Genomic DNA, 13452 nt, shown 5'->3' with positions numbered 1-13452 from the left:
AACAAACATAAAAAGAAACACTGGGGAAAAAGGAAGAAAAAAATAAGAACATTAATGTGAAGGGTTTTTTTCTGATTAGAGAGTGGAGAATGGTATAATTTCAAGTGGAATGTTTTTAGTCAAAAATGTCCTAGCCAATTTTGACTGAAACAAATGGTTTCACTGGATCTGCTAATTTTAACTTTTAACTGATTGCATCCTGTCTATATTTCTGCTTTTCTTTCTTTGTTCACATCTGAAGCATCACAATTTTTAAAAAAGCAATTTATGTACTATAAAATCTAAAATACAAGATAGAATGTGTACAAGTTAAACAGATCTAGCCCAGAAACTAGCAACATTAATTTCGTCCTGTCACATTACCACAAGGCCTCTTTTGATGCTCTTTTGCCTAGCAAGAATCAGGCCAAAATCCCAAGTTTGTTCTGAAGAATTTCCTCACTTTGTTTCTGAAAAATAAATATAGTAACCAAGCAACAGTAACCCACCTATGACTGGGAATTCTTATTATTCCAGATTGTACTCAGCATTTTGATTGATGATACAATTATATACCGTACATGAACATTATAGCCCTACTGGGGCTGATAGGGACTTTAGGTTGGACTGCATTGCTAATGAGGACTAACAAAGTACATGACTCATAGTCACCCAATAAGCATTCATAGCTGAGCATGGCTCTTGCTGTCCCTATTCTAGACAACACCTTAGTTACTGTGTCATAGTGACTCTTTATTTATATAACTGACATACACGCTGGCAACAGAAAAATTCCAGAGAAAAAAAGTAATACTTTTTCAACAAACTTGTTTACTTTAAACTATGCTGCTTTGTACGAGTTCAGGCTTCCTGGGAGATGGCATGTGGTTGAATTCAAGCAGTGATTAATACCTCCCTGCAGAAGGAGATGCTACCACTTACCCTAAATGAGGTGGTCGTATGCCCCCTTATCATTCTTGGATAGTTCAACATACCCTTGCCTGAGAGTCCCACTCAGCCCCAAACGGGTTACTTTCGTCCATTCTCCAATCTTCCTTTCTTTTAGGAAGATTGTAGAGAGGGTGGTTGGCATATAGCTACAAAGGGTCCTGGAAGAAGTGGATTATCTGAACCCTTTTCAGTTTGCGTTCAGGTTGGGACACAGCATTGAAATGGCATGAGTTGCATCTGTCAATAACTTTTTGGAGGGCTCAGGATAGATGCAGTGCAATCCTTCTGGCCCTCTTGGATCTTTTAGTAGCTTTCTATATCATTGACCATGGTATTCTTCTGGACCGACCTCAGGGGTTGGGAGTGGGAGGCACTGTGTTATAGTGGTTCTCAACCTCCATGAATGGTTCCAGTCAGTATTGGTAGGAGAGGGGAGGTTGAGTTCTAGGCCTCTGCAATGTGGGTGCTTCAGAGATCAAGCCTTTTGCCACTCCTTTTTAACATCTACTTGAAATCATTGGGAATGCCATCCACTGATATGGGGTTCAGTATCATCAGTATTCTGATGATACTCAATTATACACCTCCACCCCTAGCTGGATACATGATATAGTGATGGAGCTGGCCAAGAGCATAGAGACTATTAGGGTCTGACTGGGGAGGAACTAGCTTCAACTCAACCCTGGTAAGTTGGAGTTGCTTTAGGATTATTCATTTTTGAGTCTGGTTGGGGTGGAATTTCTTTGGACTGAGCTGATATGAAACTTGGGGACCTTTCTGAACTCACAAGGCCTACTTGAGGAGGAGGTGACCGCCATGGCTAAAGAGGTCTTTGTACAGGTTTGTCTGGTGTGCAAATTGTGTTCTTTCTGAGACCAGGTTGCTTTGCTTACATTCACCCATGCCTTGGTGATGAAGCGGTGGACGTGATGAACCAGGGACTTGAAGCTGTTAGGGACTGGATGAGGGCTAACAAGCTTGTACTCAACCCAGAAAAGACCGAGTGGCTGTTGTGTTTCCCTCCCAAAAATTTGGCTAGTGTTCCACCACTCAGGCTGGGGGGTCAAAATTTTACACCCCTCAGACAGGGTTCGCAACTTGGGAGTCCTCCTGGATCCACAGCTGACTTTTGATCACCACCTGTCGGCTGTGACCAGGGGAGCATTTGCCCAGGTTCACCTGGTGCGCCAGTTGCGACCCTACCTGAACCGGGAGGCTCTCACAACAGTCACTCGCGCCCTCGTGACCTCTAGGCTGGAATACTGCAATGTGCTCTACATGGGGCTGCCCTTGAAGAGCATCCGGCGGCTTCAGCTAGTCCAGAATGCGGCCGCGCGAGTGATTGTGGGTGCACCTCGGTTCGCCCACATAACACCTATCCTCCGCGAGCTGCACTGGCTACCTGTTGATCTCCGTGTGCGCTTCAAGGTGCTTCTTACTACCTACAAAGCCCTTCATGGTAGTGGATCTGCGTACTTGGGAGACCGCCTCCTGCCAATTACCTCCTCTCGACCCATAAGATCGCACAGATTAGGCCTCCTCCGAGTGCCATCTGCCAGCCAGTGCCGGCTGGCAACTACGCGGAGGAGAGCCTTTTCAGTAGCAGCTCCGACCCTCTGGAACGATCTCCCCGTGGAGATTCGTACCCTCACCACCCTTCAGACCTTCCGCACAGCCCTCAAGATCTGGCTATCCCGCCAGGCCTGGGGGTAAGACCATAGTCCGCCCCTACCCGAATGTTGTATGAATGTTGCTTGGTTTTAATTATATATTGTGTTTTTATGTTATTGTATGTCTCCCCCTCCCATACAAGTTGTTAGCCGCCCTGAGTCCCCTCAGGGAAAAGGGTGGCCTATAAATAAACTCAACTGAACTGAACTGAACTGGTCATCTCCTGTCTGGATTATTGCAATGAACTCTACATGGGGCTGCCTTTGAAGTCCACAGTTCAGAATGTAGCAGTGTGCAAATAAAGGGGGCCCCTATATTTGTCCATGGTAACTCCTCTGATGTATGAGCTGCACTGGCTTTCAGTTTCTTCCTGCAATTAAGGTCCTGGTCATCTATCAGGCACAAGCAACCAGAGCCACTCATGAATAACAAAAGCCAGAAACTTGATTGTTTACCACTTATGTTTCAAGAATTTCACCAGACTAGTGGCCTTCCCCTGAGAATGACCAATTAAGCCTTGTGTGGAGGAGGTCAAGCTTACGTTGCTTATGGCTGTGCAAGGATCCCAAGTCAATTTCTTAGCTAAGTTTTAGATAGCTGTTATCTAATTCAAGCTAATTCTTGCTAATAGAATTGAAGTGATATAAGGGGTCAAAGTTCTGGGAACTTTGGGAGAGAATGATCATGTCATATTAGAATTGAAGACACAAATAAGAGAACAAAATCAAACTAGTTATTAGAACATAAGAGAGCTGATTCCAACAAATATAGACTTTGGGCAAAATTCCTTGGATAAAATCTTAAAAACAACTCAATTCATGAATCTTGGAACAGCCTAAAAATGAGATTGTAAAAGCCCATTCTAGCACAATAAAACTGAAAAAGAAAAATGAGGGATTCCATAAGAAACCAACATGATTACATAAACTGAAAGATAAAAAGGACAAGAAATTTCAGGCAGCAGGGAAAAAGCAGAACTACTTAATCCATTTTTGCACCTGTCCTTTCATGAACGATAAAAAATAGTCCAGCCTACCAAAACAGTATCTTAATTGACAGACTAGGAATACAAGTCAAAATAGGCAAAAAAATAAGACAACATCTATCCAGTTTAGACAAGTTCAAATCACCAGGAACAGATGGATTATAGCAGAGTGATCTTAGAAGCATTGAACCATATTTTTGAAAGATATTGGAGCCCTGAGGTACTACCGAGGACTGGAAAAGAGCTGATGTTGTTCCCATATTCAAAAGAGGAAAAAAATGTATCTAGGAAATTACAGACCAAGCAGCTTGACATCAATATTTGGGAAGATCCTAGAAAAGATAATGAAGTAATGGATCTGTGAACACCTAGAAACAAGCAAAGTTATTACTAGAAGCGAACATGGTTTGTCAAAAACAGATCATGACAAATAGGTTTTATTTCATTGTTTGACAAAATAACTAAATTAGTGGACCAACAAAACACTATAGACATAGTACACTTGGATTTCAGCAAGACTTTTGACAAAATAGATCACAGCCTACTTTTTGGTAAGATAGAAAAATATGGGATAGATCGCATCACCATCAGATAGATTCATAACTGGCTGACTAACTCCACTAAATATGTAGTCATCAATGGAAAGGGAAGAAGCCTGCGGTGGGGTACTCCAAGATTCTATCTTGAGCCTCAGTATTCTTCAACACCTTCATAAATGATTTAGATGAAGGAATAGAAGAGGAACTCATCAAATATTGCAAAATCTCCATTCCCACTCCACTCCAGGGGAAGGATACTGCAAAATTCCCTCCCCACTGCACTGAACTGCTTTCCAGCTCCATTTTCCTTTGCAGGGTAACAAAAGAAGACTCAGCCGATCAGCTAGGACTCAGGAGGCAGCGAATAGATCAGGGCCAGGGGCAGCCAGAGGTGATATTTGCTGGTTCTCTGAACTATTCAAATAATCGCCAGAACTGGTCAGAACTGGCTGAATACCACCTATGATTAGAGGCTAGAGGCTAAAACATATGATGAACAGTTGGAGGAATTGAGTATGTCCAGGCTAATGAAGAGAAAGACTAGAGGTGACATGATAGCAGTCTTCCAATATTTGAGAGGCTGTTACAGAAAAGAGGAGGATAACCTATTCTCCAAAGCACCCAAGATCAAGAGAAGAAATGATGGATATGATTTTATTAAAGAGAGATACAAATCAGAATTAAGAGAAATTTCTTGTCAGTGACAACTATTAGTCTTAGACTTAGAATAACTTTTATTATCACTTTGAATGTGCACTAATTGGCATGTATTAAAATGAATATAAAAAGAAATAAAATCAAAATTAAATAAAAATAAGAGTCACCACTATATACATTACATTAATATACACATAATATACACTACATTAATATACACTACATTAATATGACTAAATAAATAAATAAATATAAAAGTATGCATATACCCACTGTATATTATATGACACAGAGAAACAAAATAGTCTAGTTCAGATGTAAACAGGTACATTGTGAGAAAAATGAATCTTGTGAATTTACTAGATGGATGACATAAGCAATAAAGCTATTACAGAATCTGGTAGTCCTGCTAGAAATACTTTGAAACCTCCTTCCAGAGAGAGGCAGCTATGCTAGTCCCTTCTAAAATCAACATTGATCACCTTTGTTTTATTAATATTTAGAACTAGGTGACTTTTATTGCACCAGTCCACCAGAGCCTTCACCTCTTCCCTATAAAATATCATTGTCATTTTAATGTAAATGTAAAAATTCATTTTAATGTATTAGTGTACATTCAAAGTGGTAATAAAGTTATTCTAAATCTAAGTTCTAAGTCTAGTCAGTTGAATTGGCTGCCTTTGGAAATTGTGGTTGCACTACCACTGGGATTTTTAACAAGAGATTGAATAGTCATTTGTTCAGAATGGTATAAGATCTCCTGCTTGAATAGGAAGTTGGAGTAGAAGATCTCAGAGGTCCCTTCCAACTCTGTTATTATGTTAATTTCTCACGTTAGTGCTCCTTTAAATCTCTATATAGCATAGGGCCAAACTATCTGCATGATCACTTTCTCCTAAGGACATCTATTATGCTACCAGGTCAGATAGGATAGACAAGCTTAGTACTAGGAAGCTTGTCCTAGTAGGCAAGCTCCCATCCTAGTAGGCAAGCTTCCCTCCTAGTAGACAAGTTCCTATCAGATGATCTAAATATTGTCATCCAATGGGAATTAAAAAGTGTGCCTCTTCCATGGCAGCCTCTACCTTATGAAACACTCTGCCCCCTGAAATTCAGCAGTCTTCCACCCTTTTAGTTTTCTGTAAGGCTTTAAAGACCTTTAAATTCCCCCCCCAAAAAAAACATTAGGAGAAAATTAGATAATTGGAACAGATTGGCACTGGATTTTTGTTGTTTTTAATGTTTTAATAGGTCAGCCTTTATAGCTTTAATATGATTTTATATCTTTTCATTTTTGATTGAGAGCTTCCCAAATTTGGTTGAAAGATTATATAGTTGCCGATATAAATGTTTTCAATAAATAAATACCTATTTAATCACCTATTAAATTCCAGGAATATGATGAGGTCAATAGTTCTAACTTATTAATTCGAGATTGAGGAAATAAAAATATGTCAATATTGCAATCCAAAGACGTGCCAAAGGGCATCCAGCAGGCCAAAGTAGAATATCATTTGCTAGCCTAGTTTTATTGCTCTTCTTATTTGAGAGTTAGATACCCTGTAACACTATGGTATAATTGTTCTTTCTTGCTCTTACCTCTTCCTTCCAAGAGTCCAAAGGCTTTCTGTTTCTTCTGAATGTGGAGTCTGCTGAGCACTATTCTAAGACTATTGGCTTGGGTATCCCCATAAACTTCAGAGATTGACTGATGACGAAGACCATTTTACTCTTATTTATCATCTTTGATTTGACTAAAACAGGTAAGTACTAACAAAAACTTGAAAAATCTGTTTTATCGTTGTTTTTTATTGAGTCTCAGTCATATCTAACTTTCTGCTTATTCCAAAACACATGGTATATATACTTCTATCTCTTGGAAAAGTTACACTGGAGTTAACCAACGGGTCATGGTTCATTTTGGTGCAATTGCAAAATATCTGAGATAAAAGAACTATAGGTTTTGGAATATTCTTGGGAGGGATGGGAACTGGGGAAAGAACTTCCTCTGGGTATAAAGATACAACTTTATTAAATGTCTCATCCCAGGACTAAGCAGTGGAACTACTGAGTTTGATTTTTTGACCGTGGGTATAAGTGACGGATCATGTGAATTTGCTGGATCTGCCAAAATCAGAATGTATCATTGATTCTAGAACTGCTGGAATCTCCAGTGATATGACTGCTACTACTTCTCCCCAGCTGAAAACTCCTCTCTTAGCAGGGGCATAATTCTAGTCCCTCTACCCCTTCTGAATCCAGCTTGTATTTTGGGAGTTCTTGTTTCATTGTATTGCTGAAATCTGGAAAGCAAACTCATTTTTAAAAGAACTTTTGATCACTTTTATGTTCTCCATATCTGTTTACAAAAACAAAAAGCACTTTAATTGTATAATACTTTGTTCTATAAAGTTTCACTGCATTTTTTCATAGTAAAAAGAAAATGTAAATCTAGAACACTACCACAGAAAGGGGATGAAAAAGGAGTAATTTCTGGAATTTTCATGCATAGCTTTGCAGTAGTGTCATAATTGACATGAAATTTTATTTGCAAAATTCCATATGCTACACAAAATATTATATCAACAAATTCAGAGCAATTCAGAAACCTCAATTTTGAATTGAAAATTGAGAACAGAAAACTTATTTTGATAAGGCTGCTATGTTCATAAAATACACAGGAGTTTTTATTTAAAAAAGGAAGTCAAAAGGTTCCACTACATATTTTAAAATGTTTACATAAATTCAGTGTAATATTATTGTCAGTTGTACAATAGTCCTTAAGATATAATTTGTCATTTAATGGCCAATCAGAGTTATGCCAGACTCCTCAACTAATAATCTGGTTTCGAAGTTATGGCTGCTACAGCATCCCTGCGGATTATTCACCTTTACAAGATGTAAAGGTGATATTCCACTGTCTCCCAGCTCTCTCTCTCCCATCCTGCCCTCAGAAGTTGCTTTATTTCCGATCCCCACTCCCTTCCTGCCTTCAGATATTGCTCTGTCTCCCACCTCTCTCCCTCCAGGGAGGGGTTCCTATGCAAACCGGTACTGGTTTGTTCACTCATGTGCTGCCCCTATGTTGCTTGTCCATGCACAATTTGCTGTAAATAATAATCTAGCGCATGCATGAAGACCATTAAAAACTAATAAACAAGATTCCAGCAATGCCAATGGAGACTGAGAAACTGGTTCGGAGGCATGGCCATCCTGGGTGGCTGCCAGTTCTGTGACCCAGGCCAGATTATTACTATTGGTTTAGCCAAACCAGGCTGAAATAGGAGCAACCCACCTCTGTGTCCCTCCCATCATGCCCTTCCGACCCTGAAGACTTTGGTCTACTCCCCACACACTCATCATGATGACACACCTACCATTTGAAAATCTCCAGATTTCATGTTGGAGGGGGAGGTTATGTCATGCATCCCTGAATTATGGCTGCTCCTAAAGTGACCATCATATTCAGTGCACCTCTATTCTGTTAAGGAAGCAAAATGGAGTGGAAGTGGCTGCCATTTTGGCTCACCTACATTGGTGGATCACAGTGGTGGTTGCTTTGGTGAGGCTGTTGTGTGGCCCAGGAAAAAACTGCTCTGTTTTGCTAGTCTTAATACCATACTGTACAGTGTTGAAGAAGCTTTCTATAAGCAGACCAAAATGGCAGCTGCTTCTGGAAGACTACCTTAACATGATCTGCAGAGTAATGCAGAAATCTTCAAAAGAAGGCAGAAAGCTGCAGACAAGTTGCCGCACTAATGGTGGTGACCACTTCCAGGAGGCAGCCATATAGCCCAAAGAGGTGTGGCTTGCCCTCCTTCCTCAATATGGGGTACTGAGATCTTCAAAAAGTGAGGAGGAAGGAATGGAGCCTGGTGAAGTGGAAATCAGCCCATGGCCTGCAGGGACCTGATGGGGAGGGTTAGGGTTAGCCTTCAGACACCCAAAGGACTGGATCAGAGGTGGGCTGCCAATTTCTTTACTACTGGTTCAGGCGTGCTCGTGCGCTCACATGATGCTTCAGCGTATGCACAGAAGTGTCCGAGTGGGTGGGCGGAGCCTCCCACTGCCACTAATACTGGTTCAGCCGATCCGGGCCAAACTGACAACAACCCACCTCTGGACAGGAAGTGATACATGGGGTGTCTTGGGGAGGGGGAAAGCCTTGGGAGGCCTCAAGCAGGTAGCTCTGGGCTTGTGTTAAGATTTCAAAGGCCTCCCTGCCCTTGAGGCACCCTGTGATCTGCTTAATAACGCATGCATTTGTTTAACAACTTTATCAGGGAGAGCTTGGGGTAGGGTGGGGGTTATTAATTGAGACTGCCTCGTTTAACAGCTGTCACCACCTGAAATTTTAATGGGCAAGCTCCATTACAATCCTATTTCAAGGATTACCTGTATATATTATTGACAGTCTTACAGTAACTAGAAATTAGGAGTAATACTTCAGAAATAGTAAATGTTATTAAAAGGCATACACTGTTATAACTGCAGCTCAGTATCATAGGCACGCAGTAACTAAAGTGATATAGGATTTAAATTGGAAAGATACAGAGTGGGGGGAAAGATGGGGAGGTTAGTTATGCAGTTTAAGGTTACATGTGCAATAGACTAGAAGTAACTTATCAATTAACAACTGTGAAGTGTAAAATTCCATTGTGCTTGTTGAGTTTTTATTTTGCCTTCTGAATGCATCAAGCTTTCATTCAATTACTGTTAAAGTTTCTTCCCCCCCTGCAAAAAAAATCTGTAGTAGGAGTATGTTCCAGGAGATTGAGATACTAGAGGTATCTATCCATATATATTATATTACAACTGTGAGTTTAGATGGAATTCCTTGACTCCTAGCTGCTGGTATAAACTGACCTTAAAACTTAATTTTTGTAGTGTAATCACGAGGAGCCACTATCCAGAATACATACGGGCAATCACACAATCTTTCCTTTCTTTGACAATTTCACCAGACAGCATCCAATAGCTGACTGTGAATCTCCCCTGTAATTATGATCCCTCCTCCCTCAGGGGCATGCACTCACTGGAAGTTCAATTTTTCTGAGTATTGAAATTAATATTGTCAGTGCCTAACCATAGGACCAATTTGGTTTGGTTGATTTGGTTTGGTTTACTGGATTTATATGCCAATTTGCACTACCTGCTAGCATAGCCTGGTGAAGTACCCCCCTAGTAGCTATATTCAGATGAATGTTAGAGTTGAAAAAAGCCATACCTTTATGTAGTTTAGCATGGCTTTTGCAGCTATGTAAGATCATAAATACAGAGAGACGTAAGTTATAATGCCCATGTTTGAGACTGATAAGAGATCTTCCTTTTCCTTTTCTCTTCAACATGCAAGGAATAAAGATTAATCCTCGTAGTTCAATTACAGTCATGAATATTTTTTGTATTATTCAAGGACCCCTTCTAAACAGCACATGAATCATTTCCCAACGTTTATTTTCCTAATGATTACCATGTCAAGTTCTGGGGTTGTTAGGATGTCCGCCTTTAAGGCTTTAATTCTAATGTTAGAATTTAACGTTATCTAATAAATCCCTCTGTAGGTTTGCCTCATAGCAATGTGTTTGATACAGCCATGTTATCCTCCAGATGGAAAGGATTTGTTATGTCTACCCTAATATCAGTCAACAATTGGTTTGATTGTCTAGTACTGCTACATTATACTCAGTTTCAGTGAATGACTGTTTCACAGTAGACTGTTTCTTGATGGCTCAATTATGGTTCCTTCCCCAAATCTGACTGACTTGTTCACCCAATCTGCATCGGAAAAGGATGCATGTAGCTATAGCTTCATTGCCACTGTTTTTTAATTTCACTACAGTCCAGTTGCCTTTTGATAATATAACAACCTTTTGGCATAGAATTCTCACTGTGACATTCTTCCCCAAAATGATCTTAAATAAGCACTAGGGCTTATTTTTGGGAAAACATGATTTTAGGGTGATCTGCCTGTCTGGGTACCCCACCCATTCTGCACAAGAGATGGCAAACATGTGGGGACTGACAGTATCTGGCAGTAGCTGCAATCCACTGGTCCCTTGGTCAGTGCATTATGGGACTGCACAGCGCATGTAGCACAGGTGAGTTGATTTATGCTCTAAGTAGCAGACAGAAGTGCAGGGGGGAGGCAAGTGATCTGGGCATACTGTGTAGACTATGGGAAAGCCAAGAGTTTTTCCCTTGGAGTGGCTGGATGGCTGCAGTAGACTTCCCTTTGCATGGCAGCTACAGCAGCAGATGGAGGCAGAGGTGTGGGGTGGAAGGCAAGCGATCTGCAGGCAAGCCAAGAGATGCACAAATGAGCCTCCCATGGCTGCTGGCCGCTCTGGCCCATTGATTCTTGGCTTTCTCGCAGCCCACACAGCGTGACCAGATCACATGCTTCCACCCACCTCTGCCTCCAATGGTGCTTGGACAGGAATCAACTTCCTTGCACTAAGTGGCCTATGGGTGCTGCCAAACAGATCGGCCCATGCATGCTCACTGCCTGCTGTACTGGCCATGCCCACCACCTTCACTAGGGGTTATTTTTTGGCTAGGTCTTATATTAGATACACACATAAAAATCAGGCTAGGGCTTATTTTCAGGCTAGGGCTTATTTTCAGGCTAGGGCTTATTTTGGGGAAAACACAGTATTAGAATGCTATGGGAGAAAGCTTCCCCATGACCTTTGTTCTGGTGATTGCCAGTGTATTCTGATTCTTTGCACGGTCCCATTTTTTGTAGTCTACTGGCACAGAGATATTTGCTTCTTTGGCTTTCTCTATTCTAGAGTGGCTTGCAATTTAGGGTTTTTTTGGTTCTCTGATTGAATAAAAAAATTCTGTCTTCATGCTTCTATACCAGGATTTGACTGTAGTGTTTAGTTGACTTCTGGATGATCTAATTGCCATCATACTTTTGTTTATAACACACCACCCAGTATTTATGAAAATCAAGGCATGGACTGTTCTTCCATATGTTGCCGTGGTATAGTGGATGAGACACACTTATTGACCAGTATTGAAAATTTCTGGGATAATGTGGATAACTATTTTCATCTAGGTGCTCTGGTTCATATACGCTCTTGGCAAGTCTGTGCTTTCTCAATTGTAAACCCTTGCTGCATCTATTGCTCTTTACTCAGTTGCCATATGGAAAGGTTGACTTTCATGTCCTACATTCCTTTATATGGTCCAGTGCAAAGTGGGACCTAAAACAGAACTTTGGGGTCCTCCACTGCTCACTTTCCTCTGAGTAGCTATTGTTCCATTAAGAACTACATGTTGAGTGTAGTTTGCCAGCCAGTTGAAAATACATCTGGGGTGATACTCTCCAAGAACCTCGGTGGCTGGAGTGTTAGAGTGAGGTTAGTAGAGGTTAGAGGGCAGTACTGCAGGCTACTTCTGCTGCTTGCCAACTGCCAGCAATTTGGTAGTTCAAATTTCACCAGGCTCGAGATTGACTCAGCCTTCCATCCTTCTGAGATGGGTAAAATGAGGATCCAAATTGTTTTGGGACAATATGCTGACCTTCCCTCTATTTTTTTTTCAATCATAGAATTTTTTATTTTATTTTCCATTTTCATAGCATATAATCACATGTATACTATTACATAGTCATGTTGTATTATTAAGTAATTACATCAATTCATCTTACCATCAACTACCAAAGGAAAAAAAACCAGTTATTGACTCTTCTGCTCTCCATACACCATATTTATACCTTATCTGACACTTTCTTCCCCCTCTCTCCTCCCCCTTTCTACATCCTTTCTTCCCTCCATCATTTTCTACTCTACTTCCCTTTCCTTTCTCCTTCTCCTCTCTCCCCTTATCACTCCTCCTTATACACCTCATCTTCCCCTCTCACCCTCTCTCCTGTCCCTCTCTTCCTATCTTTCTTCTCTCCTCTACTTCCCACTCTTCCTCTAATTCACTTGGTGTATTTCAGCTTCTGAGCAAACTCCCTTTTGTGTTGATTGTATTTATAATTCCATTTCAATGTACATAAAAAAGAAAAAATAGCAGTATACATGTACAATCATAATACCTTAAACACCCCTCCTCCAACTTAGTAAACTCTGCTCCCTCCCAACCCTCCCAGCCTCCCCCCCCCTGACTTCCCAGAACCAATACCAGGTATAAGTCTTTAACAAAAACAGTTCAAAATATACTTAAAGAAAAATTAGAAAATTAATAATGTCTTTGAATTGAGCTTAGCTCCTCCTTGCTAGGCTAACTATAAACAATTTGTATCATTTCTAATCTTAATCATAAGCTATCTGAAATTTCCTAGACCCATATTTATTTTGAATATAGTCAATCCATTTTTCCAGTCTCGTTTATATCTCTCGTTTGAATAGTCCTTAAGATATGCAGATATTTTAGCCATCTCTGCAAAGTTTGTGACTTTCAATGTCCATTCTTGGATAGTAGGCAAATCTTCCTTCTTCCAGTATTGGGCCACCAACAATCTAGCTGCAGTTATCAAGTGCAAAATCAAGTTAATCTCTACTGCTGTACAGTCAGTAATTATACCTAACAAAAATAGCTGGGGGTAAACTTTATCCTTTTTTTGAGAACATTTTACATAATCCACCATATTTTTATCCAGAAGGCCTTAACCTTTTTGCAAGTCCACCATATATGAAAATATGTAGCGTCCATACC

Source organism: Thamnophis sirtalis, unplaced genomic scaffold (genome assembly GCF_051295495.1).
Source record: "Thamnophis sirtalis isolate CommonGarterSnake01/CBP01778 unplaced genomic scaffold, rThaSir2_p1.2 scaffold_4, whole genome shotgun sequence".
In the NCBI taxonomy this organism is placed as follows: domain Eukaryota; kingdom Metazoa; phylum Chordata; class Lepidosauria; order Squamata; family Natricidae; genus Thamnophis; species Thamnophis sirtalis.
Note: the sequence above shows the minus strand (reverse complement) of the source record.